Source organism: Bombus bifarius, unplaced genomic scaffold, assembly GCF_011952205.1.
Source record: "Bombus bifarius isolate JDL3187 unplaced genomic scaffold, Bbif_JDL3187 scf7180000009280_frag, whole genome shotgun sequence".
NCBI classification, from domain to species: Eukaryota; Metazoa; Arthropoda; class Insecta; order Hymenoptera; family Apidae; genus Bombus; species Bombus bifarius.
Window position 1 is genome coordinate 4,763 of NW_022885013.1, and position 13,474 is coordinate 18,236.

Here is a 13,474-nt window from a genome sequence, read left to right on the forward strand (position 1 = left end):
ATTTATCTGGTTGAAGACAATCTAGCAAATTATACAGCAAGCCTAATGAAATAATAATAATCTTTATCATTAAATTGCGCCATTATTTCATAATTTCATTGAAGGATAATAGAAATTCACGAAGCCTTCAAATTGGATTTCATATTATAATAATGTAAACATCGTTTGACGGTATTATCCGTCACTGGATTATCTTAATGACATTCGTTATTAATGAGTAAGTGTTTTCGACATACGTCGGAGGTCGCAAATCTTGGATCATCTTTCTTTATTATCTGTTTAGATCCAACCCGGTTCCTTCACAGAACTTCTTTCCCTTCAATTTACCTAATTTAATAATTCTTCAAAATTTTCTCATTTTCATTTCTCATTGCATTGTTTATTATATATTCTACAAACACGTATGAACACAACGCAATAAATTGACACGATAAAAGCGTTGAGATAATAACCACGAGACAATACTCGACAATAATAATACGAGACAATAATAATCGAAAAGGCTGATGAAACAAAGGAATGAGTAATTTGTAAAGACAGGAAAACAGCAATTAACGTACATCCAGCTACAATTGAAAATAACTTTCTTCGCTTTAAATGAAATTCCAATCAAATACGTTTTATCAGACTCGACTAACAATCAATATTATTAGCTCAACAAATACTCGAGATTCCCAATGTTTTTTGTCGAGTTTCAAATAGAACGTTAATTACTCGCTTGTCGGAACGTCCATCGGCATCGAAGACCGTGAACCAATCTACGTTATCTTCTCCTTCGTTTCAGGCTGTCGCTGGCGATACCAGTCAACCGCGAAGGTTACTCGAGATGCAGCATGTACGATGTAAATTACACGGAAATTTTGCTAAATGGAAGCCACGCACCGGACCCATCGTGGCCAACGAAAGATTGCCAACAAGGATGGGAATTTAATTATACCACCGTCCCTTATGCGTCTGTGGCATCCGAGGTGACAGAAAATGTTCGACTTGTAATTTCCTGCTTTTTGAATATTTTATCTGTTCCTATCAATCAATCCCTTTATACTGTGTATGTCGTATTCGATTACTTGCATGATCTATTTCGATAAAAAATAAGCGTAGTGTACAATTTTTGGAAAGAAAGAAGAACGATGAAAAGAGTCGAATAAACGTTTGTGGAAAGATCGATAGTTCAGAAGTGGGAAAATTAACAATGTCGATTTCCACAGAGGAAAATTATAGTACGTAACAGAATTACTAGTACATATTGCAGTAATAATTAGTGCATGTAGTGAAATTACAGAGTACATTCTAAATTCAAGCGTTACATTGCCAAATAAAATACAATCGAATAAATATTTATAAAAATACTTAAAGAAAGAAAAAGGATAAAAAATTTCGAATTATGAAAGCTGATAAAACTAGGTTGCGATAAAACTGAAAATGAAAATATCGGATTGAAAAGAAACTTTAATAAAACGTTATAACGAGCAACAGCGCGAACACGCAGATTTGTTCGACATAAATTGCAAGACTTTTTGCTCCAGTGGATTTCCATGAACTTTGCGTCGCTCGTCAGGAGGAGAATTATTCATCGAGGGGTAGGAAGCATCCAGAAGAAGGACGCGAGAACGCGCAGGGTCTTAAGCTTCTCCTTCTTTTTTCCTCAAAGGGAAAGAAAAAAGGACAGAGGCGCGCTTCATTAGGAATTTCGAAACTTTGATCGAAAATTCGTTTAATCGAGGCGTTGAAATTGCTATAAGATTTCTGTGATGCTGATCGTGATCAGAAGTAAATCATTCGACTGTAGTTTTCTGTTGCAGCTGGGATGGGTTTGTCAGTATGATGCATTGCCAACCATAGCTCAAAGTATCTTCTTCATCGGCGCTATCTTCGGAGGATTAATTTTTGGATGGGTTGCTGATCAATATGGAAGAATACCAGCTTTGCTCGGAGCTAATTTAATGGGATTTCTCGCTGGGGTGGCTACTGCGTTCACGGGTAGCTTCTGGCAGTTCACTTTGTGTCGTTTTTTCGTTGGATTCGCCTTTGATAATTGCTTCACTATGATGTACATATTAGGTAACCGTTTTTCAATAATTTCTTTTTTGCCCTGAAATTGAGTTTGAAAGCCACACAGTGGCTACAAAAAGTACTTGTACGTATGTATCCTTATTTCCCAATGAAGCGTCTCTCTTCCTTTTTTTTAAATCAGTTTTTACGTTTCATTTTGATAGCATTAATTATTTATAAGCATGTATGAAAGTATTACAAATGATACGAAAGCTAATATTTTAATCAGTTTTATCTTAAGACTTAGTCTTAATTAATTGGTATATATATAAATGCTGTTCTAAATACGATGGTGTACAGTTACTTTTTGTAATTACTGTAAGCAGGAAGATCTCTAAGTTTAAATAACAAAGTAATCTCTACAACATACTGTAAAACTGTTGTTATGCTTGATTTACGACTGACGTTTCTACAAGTATATGAATTTTGCAACAGAACTCACGTTGCCATGCAACAATTTAAATGAAATTGAAAACCATTCAAAGTTACGAAGAAAGATGCTTAAATACATATGAATATACATGAGGTCATACATATTTATTTTTTAACTGCGGCGTTTATATCAAAGAGAGGGAGAGAGACAGAGAAAAATTAATTTTCCTGTTTTATAAGAATTTCATGCAAGATAAAAATATGAAACTTTAAGATATTTAGATTTATATATACCATTGAATATTTATAATATTTAAAGGTAGTTAGTTCGCAATCATTTTCTATACTAATATTTTCCCTCTATACTCGCGATCAATTATAATTTTGTTTTCTCTTTTAACGAGACAATATTCTGATTACAAAGGATTAGTTGTTCAAAATTGCTTTTCATTTCTGGACAACTATAGCATACCAGGGTTTTCATAAATTTTCACTTCCCAACGGAAAGCGAAGGTAACGAATGAATGGTTCTACAACGAACGCTTCCACAACTATAAATCTATGTATATATATACATACATACATGTATATGGTTTTAATTAAAATGAACATCTTCTTCTAGCAAACTTATTTAAAATTCGTAAAAATATCACATAATAATATAAAACAATCAAGTAACATTTTAAATATTCCATTGAAAATTCTAATAAATTGTTTAATATAAGATCGATATAATTCATGCTGAATTCATTGTCTGATATCCATAATACAGGCAATTTATAATACAAAATTTTATTATAACTCTACATGAAAAAATTTCAATTATAATACTGTAGAAATATATTTTCCAGTTATTGTTCTAATATCAATATACTGAAGAGAAAATCTAGACAGCGTTAAGACCCTGATTGAAACTTTTGAAGAGACTCTGTTGAAACGTAAGAACGCTGATTGAAAGTTCATCAGACGAGTCATTGAAACGAGTTTTCTTGATCGAATAGCAAGTTTGTCCTGCAGACAGCATTCCAATTGTGAAAATCGAGACCAAAGAAACTCAGGTGACGTGCATTAACCCTGAATCGATGACTCAAGCCGAGGTTGGAAAAATTTACAATTTGTTCGACAAAACAAGGCCAAGTTGACGAGATTCGTGAGCAAGTGGCTGGTTCGTTAATGATTTGGCGTTCGAATTTTCTTATTTCTATTCTAATTATCAAGGTCGATTAAACGATTGATCACGAATATTCGACGGAAATATTGAGAAAGAAGGCTCGATCTGTACGAGTGTAAATCGTATTTTAATCAATGACTTGAGAAAGTGAGGTATTGATTGAAACTAAGATAAGTGATACTAATTCGTTTCGAGCGCGTAACAAATTACATCATCGGATTCATTGATTTGCAAATAATTCTATATTCAGTTCCGTATTTATAATCGAGCGTAGCGAAGATAAAATGAAAGGGACGTGATTATCCGAGGGTCTCACAACTAGAGGAAAATCGATGGGAACGAGGAAATCCTTAATTGTAGAAACTGCGTAGAAAATACCGTGGAAAATATCATATATATTTTAATAGAAATATTTTTGTACTTTTTTTTAAACACTAAAACTTTAGAGCTTTAGAAGCTTTATGTATTAGTATACGTATTTATACAGACTTTGAAATTCATAACAAATTTCTCTAGATAGATGCGGATTTTTTGTATTGTTTCGTATGTATACTTGTGTCACCTTTCTTTCTAACGATATTTAGTTAAAAAGTTCGTCTATATCATTTATAATAGATTTTTGTTTTTATTTATATTAATGTTAATTTTATATTAATAAAAATCACTGAAATTTTCAGTATCATCATTATTTAGTATCATCGAATTTCTTTCTTCTTTATGTTCCATATTATCATTAAAATTCTCTAATAAACATTCAAATATCCTATAGAATATTTCCATTATTTTTCACGTATTATTTGCAGTCATATTTTCCATATTTTATTATCGATAAAGTTTCAGTTGGTTCTTTAAATTCCTATTCAACATTCCAGCTAACCAGTCGATATCAATAACACGTGCCTTTCTTCCTGCCAGGATTTATAACTTATTCAAGCAGAACCTCACTCGACCAGCTCGTTGAAAGCGTAGAATTCGATCAACTTCATACAACTCACATACAAACTGCAGATAATGCTAACAGTGGGAGGAAAATATGAGACTGCAAAGCGTATAAACCTAGTAGTTTATAAAAGCATTTACATATTTGCCACAGAAAAATTATATGTATGTAATATCGTGATGTAATATGTTCACAAAGAGTGGACAATAGAGATGTTAATCAGACAGAGAAGACGATTGTGGCTTAACTTGAACTATTCATACCAAACGTACAGAACACAGCGCAATCCACACTCTCTCGGCAACGCCACTCGCAACCTCCGTCTCCGCTCGACTCGCACTCGGCTCCTCGACTCGCACTCTGTGCTTTTCGACTCGCACTCTGTTTCTCGACTCGCACACTGTTTCTCGACTCACTGTTGTCGCATTCTATTGCCCTTTTCCTAGGCCCACCGCACACGTGTTCTGCAGACGCTCGTAGCCAGGGTCACGTAGGTCTTTTCCACGAAACTATGCACTTGAAAAGACCGATGACACATTGATGGGCCCGACGGCGCCTCGGCTCTCGCGACATTGTTCATAGTTCGCCCGATATTTCCCAGGCCTTTCGTCCACCATACTACATGTATGTAGAATATGTGTTATATAAAACATTCTGAAATTTCATTAGCATTGTAATGATTATATTGGTAAAGTTTGAAGCATTTCTGAAGATGCACATAGAAGTTACGAGATATTTAATGCAAACATTTATTTAGTACAAATATACAGCATAAATAGTTATCTTAAACATGTAATAAATGGTTATCAAATATCGGGATTTATTAATATAATAAATGTTTGACTATTTTTATAATTAAATATTTTTGTAATTACTGTGAAATATATAATTACGCTAAATAATTTTGTATCTTGTATATAGATTTTTAAATTTACTTAATTGAAACTCTGCATTATAATAACCGTATTTATCATTCTGACGTCATATTCGATATAATTATTATATGACTTTATTACGATCCTAATGAAATTCCAATATATTCATGAATATATAACAGAAACGTAATAATACTTTGTTGTACTAATTATGATACCATCATATATAATAAATATAAATAAATAAAAAATGTCTATAAATGCTAAGATACTTTTACGAGCCAACAGGCGAGAAGGAAGAAACGAAAGAAAAGAAAGAAGAGAACGAACGTTAATCAGTTTCGAAACGTTAACAACGTCCTTGCGTTGGACGGTGCTCGCGTTTATCGATTGGTCGCATTGCGAGATATCGGTCAGATTATTATTATTAATACGATCGTCTGTAATTTATCTTTGCTAACTGTGCCGCACGGAATCTTCGTTTACAATAAATGAGTTGTCGCTTTTGATCGAACGGTAACACGATATGAAATAACAGGGTGACGGAAACAGCTGGGAGAAAAGCGAATACTTTTTCTGCGCGAATAATGTAATGTTAAAGGCAGTAAACCTTGAGAGGCGAAGTGATGAAACGAGTGGTCTCAGAGAAGCTTCTTTACGACTTCTTCTCCTTTCTGTATCCTTTCTATGAGAATAATATCTCGTCTTCAGAAGAGATCTCCTCGCCCTATCTACGCGTTGTAAAGGCAATACAAACTGAATGATACATATATTTAAAAAACGATATTTTGTTGGTTTTATGAATGTTGATTTTTATAACGTGAGGTTCTTCTACTCTTATTTTCTATTAAATTAATGATACATATATTTTAGAATGGCTGTCGCAATGGTGATGATGATGATGGTGATGATGATTTGCGAAAGAAGATGTTGAAAATTACAGACAGCATAAATAATATTTAGATTTCATGGAAGTTGATTTTTGTAATGCGAGGTTCTTCTATTCTTGTTTTTCATTAAATTTCTATGTAGAAAATTATTAAACATTTGGATATAACTGGGAGATTATTTCCGTTCATGCGTACCGGAGTTACTCGATGGTCTCGTACCGAAGCTGATAACCAACCCAGATTTTCAGGAAAGCGATTAATAGCTTAAAATTTATTCGTGCGAGATAATAATCCAAAATGTAGTTAAAGTTTTTAAGCATTGTTTGTTAGGATTACGAGAAAATGATGAATTAACAGTTATGTATAGACACGTTATATATATGTAGGAGGTCCAGAGCGTATTGGGAAAATTTACGGCGAATTAAACAGGAAATTCCGAGATATTTGCTCAAAATATCTGATTTGTGGAATTATCCTATAGCTATTTTATTTAATAAAAATTAATTCAGGTAATTTTAGAGAATAGAAATATCTGAAACTCGTGATTTAAACGAACGTTCGTCATTTTGGTTTATTATGAATTCTAATTGGTTCATTATGAAGCATGAAAAGTAAAGATCAATGGTACAAAGTGATTTTAAATAAGGAAGCGAGTTCCATGGTAAACATGGTTCGAGCATCGCAATTATAATAAAGCAAAAAAAAAAAAAAGAAACAACCACTGAGCGGTAATTATCAGGAAGCCACTAGTTACAACTAATTGAAGGTGATTCCGGATTAGAAGCAAGCCACTATTAAATGGCTAACACGGTTGCTTCATTAAGAGCAATTACTCCCTATTTTACGGCAACTACAAATAGACGTTGTTCACTATGATATATTTCCGCGTGTTTATCGCATCTTGTCCTGTTATACGATTAAAGAGTTACAACCTTGCGTTTCTAATTTATTGGACGTATACGCACCAGACATTAATTTCGTCTACGTATTCGTGAAATTGCGAGATTCATTCATCGCGAAGGTCAGTTCAATTGTTCAAGATAACTTCTCATCGTTTTAATCTGTTTTCTTGTACGAAAATAGAGTAATATTTACTTGTCATTGCACTGTGGATATATATCGATATGTTCGTTCAGGAAGTCAATTGTTTTCATCGAATTAGACTCGACTTTCCGTAGAGAATGTTCGTTTCGACATAAATATGTATCTCAGGCTTATCGATCTTTCAATATCTACCATAAATAGCTTAACAAGGTAACACACGCTCGTGTTTGAATTATGTAAATGATCCTTTGACTCTAACGATCCGTTTATTCACAGTTAATTTATGATATTGCTAGTTACGCGTGATTCTACCTTTTGTATCTTTAAGAAATACAGGGTGATTGGTAATTGGTGGTACAAGCGGAAAGGGGGTGATTCTACGCGAAAAAAGAAGTCGAAAATATAGAATAAAAATTTAAAAATTTAAAAATTTAAAAATTTAAAAATTTAAAAATTTAAAAATTTAAAAATTTAAAAATTTAAAAATTTAAAAATTTAAAAATTTAAAAATTTAAAAATTTAAAAATTTAAAAATTTAAAAATTTAAAAATTTAAAAATTTTAAAAATAACGTCAATTGAGACAACGATCTACAGTGAGATCCGTTATAACGAGACGTGATAAAGTGCACGCGTACCGAGCGAAAATTCAAAGTCGATTTTCTCGAAAACAAAGCCTCAAACGAAAAATTTTTATTCTATATTTTCGACTTCTTTTTTCACGTAGAATCATCCCCTTTCCGCGTGTACCACCAGTTACCAACCACCCTGTATAATTCGTAAATAGAAACGTATTCTTGTCGATAAGTATCGAAACACTTACGGAAATTTAAATGGGCTTGAACAATCATCGGGAAATTATTAAAGTCCTTGTTATTAGATCTAAACACCATTTAATCGTAGAACTAAACACGTTTGTTAAATTAATCTATATATTGTATATCTACTTTTTATATATTTGTAACTCAAATTTTTCTTCTTCATATTGCGTTAAGTTGCCCCAAAAGTTTCTTTCGTTTTATATTATTTTATTGAATTACGTATGATCTATTTTGTCCCAATGAATATAATTCAATAAAATAATATAAAACAAAAAATAGTATGCGTCTATTATCTCCTTACGAGACGAAAGAAATTTCTGCGACAACCTAATATATTGTTCCATTCTTTATTCACAGAATATTTCTTTCACAGATGATTCTTCTAAATATTATGTTTTTTATTCCAGTATTAGAATACGTTGGACCAAAGTGGAGGACATTCGTGGCGAATATGTCGATCGCAATATTCTTCACATTTGCAACTTGCATTCTACCCTGGATCGCCTATTATTTGGCCGACTGGAGGATGACCTGTATTGTCACCTCAGTTCCTCTTGTTCTAGCCGTAGGTACGCCATGGTTGATACCGGAAAGCGCTCGATGGCTGGTCAGCCAAGGTCAGATAGACAGGGCCATTAAAATCCTTGGTAAATTCGAGCGAATCAACGGCACCAAGGTGCCCGATGACATCTATAGACGATTCCGGGTAAATAAACCGATTACCGCAATCTTTTCCGTATTTTCTACTTTTATGATCTTTCCTGCTTTATGTGCGTTCTATAAATACCAATTTATATGCCTTTAAGCATATCATATAATCATTTTCTTTGAATAGAAGTCTAATTGGGTCTTTTACGTAATGAAAATTTGTTTACAACCTAGTAATTTTATATCTTATTCATCACCTAAATTGCCAACGATAAATTGCTGTCAATTTCTGTTATTGTCTGTTATTGTCTGTTATTGTCTATTTCTGTAATGTTATTTATTGAATTTGTATATTGTTTTTATCTTTGAAAATTTTTATACAAATAGATTAAACATTTGGAAACTGCTCAGTCTATGAATAGATCATGGCAATATTAACATTAATGTACGATATAAGGAGATAATCGACTTTCAGAGGTTTCATGTTTTATAAAGTAAAATGAAAAAATTTGCGAACGTCCAAGTAAACTATTTCGAAAGGATCGTCTCATACAAATATAACATAAACTTTCTTCCGGATTTTATCGTAATCTTTGTACACATAACAGATTCACATAAATTTATAAGAAAAACAGACAAACGACATTAACTAGTTAAAAATTTGCTAATAACAGGAAACCTGTGCCAGAATCTGCAAAGAGGAGGAAGCAGACAAAACGTACTCCGTGTTGGATCTATTTAGAACGCCACGACTACGGAATATCACGATTCTATTTATTGTTATTTGGTTCGTATCGCTATTAAACAGATATCAAATAGATTGACGTAAAATCGGAATTGTATCTTGTAAAAATCTCACGAACAGTTTTATATCTTTTGTCTAAAAATACTTCATTTCTGAAGCAAGGAATTTGCTTCTCACATGAAATATGATAGCGTGCTTTTCTTTATCATATGAAATTGTTTTACGAAATATAGGATGGCGATTTCTTTGGTGTTCGATGGTCACGTACGAAACGTCGATAATTTAGGCCTGGACGTGTTTGTTACGTTCACGATTGCTGCAGCAACCGAGCTGCCTGCTGACACGTTCCTCACGCTCGTTCTTGATCGATGGGGCAGAAGATGGCTGGCGTGTGGTTCCCTCGTCATTTCTGGTATCTTCAGCATCTGGGCTTCTGCCGTTTCCAATAGTTCGTACATTTCGTTTTTATATATTCACCCTTCTATATTACCGATCAATCTTCTAAATAACCTAAGTCGATAATTTTGACTTAATCAGACGAATATTTTTCATTCGTATAACATTGTGCTTTTTGAAAGGAAGAAAATGTATATTTTGGAATATTTATAACATGCAAATGCTTGTAGATTATTTGCTACATTGCTAGAATAGTTTCCAAGCCCTATCATGTATTCGTTGTAAAGATATTTTATTTCCCCTTCTACTGCTTTGATCGTAAGATCGCTTCGTATTTCCGCATATATCAAAGGGCGTTGGCAATAGTCCTCAAAATGATGGGCTTCAGCGCTCCAGCAGTGCTATATGGCTTTCAGTAGCCGTAATCCATAATACAATCCCTTAGATTCAAATTGGCTAGATTAACGTTTTATAGATAAGAAGCTTATTGCTTGTGCTTAGCTTAGAGCTAAGCACGCTTATATTAAGCTTAGCAAATGCTTGTATCAACTATTGCAGACAACCAGACAAATTACAGACAGATAAAATAATTTCTTCCCTTTTTATTCCTTAAAATTTTCTAAAATTATTTCATAAAAAATTAGAATTAAAAACTAATGCTAAAATTTTTTTTCAGGTATATATACAGCTTCTCTGGCAATTCTCGGTAGATTTTGGATAAACATTTCATACAATATCGGTCTCCAATATGCGGCTGAAGTATAACCAACTGTGGTTAGAGCTCAGGGTGTAGCTTTGATACATATAATGGGATACGTTGCTAGTATCCTCGCACCCTTCGTAGTCTATCTCAATGTTGTGTCCTCGTTCCTACCTCTTCTTGTGCTGGGCACACTCGGAATTATGGGCGGTCTTCTGACTCTCTTTTTGCCGGAAACATTGAATAAGGATCTTCCGCAGACGCTGCAGGACGGCGAGGATTTTGGAAAAGATCAGAAGATGTGGGATGTACCTTGTATCGGAAGGTAAAATCACATAAAGGAACTTTCGGTCTCCTTTTTTCAAAGATATTCACAGATCTTCAAGCTCCAAGTTCAAGATTCTCAAGCATTCTATTAGATCTACATCTTCGTATGCTTTCGTATTACTTTCTTCTTAAAATCTGTTAAATCTCTCAAAAGAAAACTGGACTATCTTCTTTCTTCAAATGCTTTTTAAATCTTTTGAACAGAAGAGAAGGATCGAGTTGGGAAGTTATTCAAATCTTTAAGCGATTGGATTCAATATTTTTAAACGCAATGTGTTACGCCACGAGGCGTACAACAGGCTGTATTTTCTAACCGTCGCTCGCGGTCCTACAACATCGCAGACGGATCGTCGCGGCTGCCCGGCAAACAAACATTGTAGTGGCAAGCGCATGGTTCATTAAGCAGGGCGACCTCCAGAAACGTCGACTCGTGGCCGTTATTTTACCTCGCGTAAAAGAATGTGGCGTGATCCGAAAGTAGTGGGGGTCGCCTTCCAGAAAAGACGAAAATAATCGAAGGGCGGGCAGTTCCTTCTGACGAGTCAAACGTGACACACCGAACATAGCAAACGAATTTATCTAGAGATCAAAGTCGAGTCAAATTTCTATAACATCTTCATCAGATTATTGTAAAATATATTGTTCTATGTTAACCTGTTAATACAGTGTTACATTCATTAAACCACCTCTGTTATCCTAAACGAAACAGGGGAACGACTATTTCGCGGCGTCGATTAACATGATCGTAGCGAGAATTTACGACTCTGGCTGACGCGTTCTCCTAGCGGCCGCGTCTCTCCGCGAACGGTCGTAACACAATGTTTTGACAGGAAACGCGAGGACGAGGAGACACCACCGGTCGCCATGTTCCGATCATTTTCTAGATGCAGTGCGAGGAATTCGATGAGAGCGTCGCTTCGCGGTGAACCTTTAAGGAGTAGCATGCTACGGAGATCGAGTATAAAATCGAGGAAAAGCGCCTCGTGCGCATGTCACGCGACGAGATAGCGCGATTGTTTTTATTATGATGTAAATCGTTCTTAGATGTTTTGTAATAAAACTTGCCAGTAAAACCTTCCCTGGATTCTGCTAATAGTTCTTCACCACTTGTTCCTTAGTCGATTGAATTAACGATACAAATAAGTATGAGATTATCTTAGGAAATCTCATTAATATTTTTGTCGACATCTGCGACGTAAAAGCGGGGTAATAATATTTTGAAGTTTTGACGACGCGTTGCTTACTATAGATATTGTCTGTACAGGATTCATCAATTTTTAGAGAGCCTAGTCTCGCCGAGATGGACATAATCCTCTTTAAAGCTGAACGTTTTAACACGTAATCCCACTAGCAAGCCATTGCAAAAATGATATTTCGATTAATGATGGAAAATCGCTTTTGAAGACAGAAAAATCTTCTTCGAAGGAAAAATTTGACCTAAATCTTTCGAATAAAATTAACGTAAAATCTGTGTTACGCCACGAGGCTTACCACAGGCTGTATTTTCTAACCGTCGCTCGCGGCCCTACAGTGTCGCAGGCAGACCGCCCTATCTGCCCGTCGGATCATATACAATGTATCGACGAGAGCATAGTTGTTGCCAAGCAGCGAGCTCTAGAAACGTCGATTTTTGACCGTTACGTTTTTCACGCAAGAAGAGGCATACGTGATCATAGGCGCGAGCGGTGGCGTGACCCGAGCATAGTGGGGGTCATCTTCCAAATGAGACAAAGGAATAATCGAAGGGGATCAGTTCCTTCTGACGAGTCAAACGTGACACTTCGACAAATCTGACGAGCAAACGAATTTATCTAGAGATATCGTAAAGTCGAGTCAAATTTCTGTAACATATTCATCATATTATTGTAAAATATATCATTCTATGTTAACCTGTTAATACAGTGTTACATTCATTAAACCACCTCTGTTGTCTTAACCGAAACAGGGGAACGACTATTTCGCGGCGTCGATTAACATAATCGTAGCGAGAATTTACGCTTCTCGCTGACGCGTCCTCGCGACCGCATCTCTCCGCGAACGGTCGTACCAACTGTAACAAAGCATTTATTGACAAATTTAATATCTTTCCCCACAATCTCCATAAATCTGCAATACCCTTCCTTTGTATTTGTGTGCGTTATTGAATTGAATAAGACACCGATATAACAAGTTATAAATCACAGTTTATTCCAACAACGTCTCTCCGCGAACGGTCGTAACAATCTCTATATAAAATCGGTAATTTCAGCATTCAACATGCTGTATATTATAATGCCAAGTTCACGTTATGTTCATAAAGAGTACAGAGATAATATTCCAAGAAATTTCTCCCTAGAAGTGCTTGAAATCTCTTCTTGGAGAATCTTAGAAATGCGCGAAGAATATTCCAATTTCAGAGTGTTTCGAGAAATATCGTCGAGCTACAAATACCTGGAATTCGAATCGACGTATTCGACGTATGCGTGGGAGTCGTTCGTGCTGTTACAGTGGAGAAA

At 34.8% G+C, this 13,474-nt stretch overlaps 1 pseudogene; it reads left to right on the forward strand.

Moving 5' to 3' along the window:
- The first annotated feature begins 752 nt into the window (after window positions 1-752).
- Window positions 753-12,056, forward strand: LOC117214977 (annotated as a pseudogene).
- The last annotated feature ends 1,418 nt before the right edge of the window (window positions 12,057-13,474 follow it).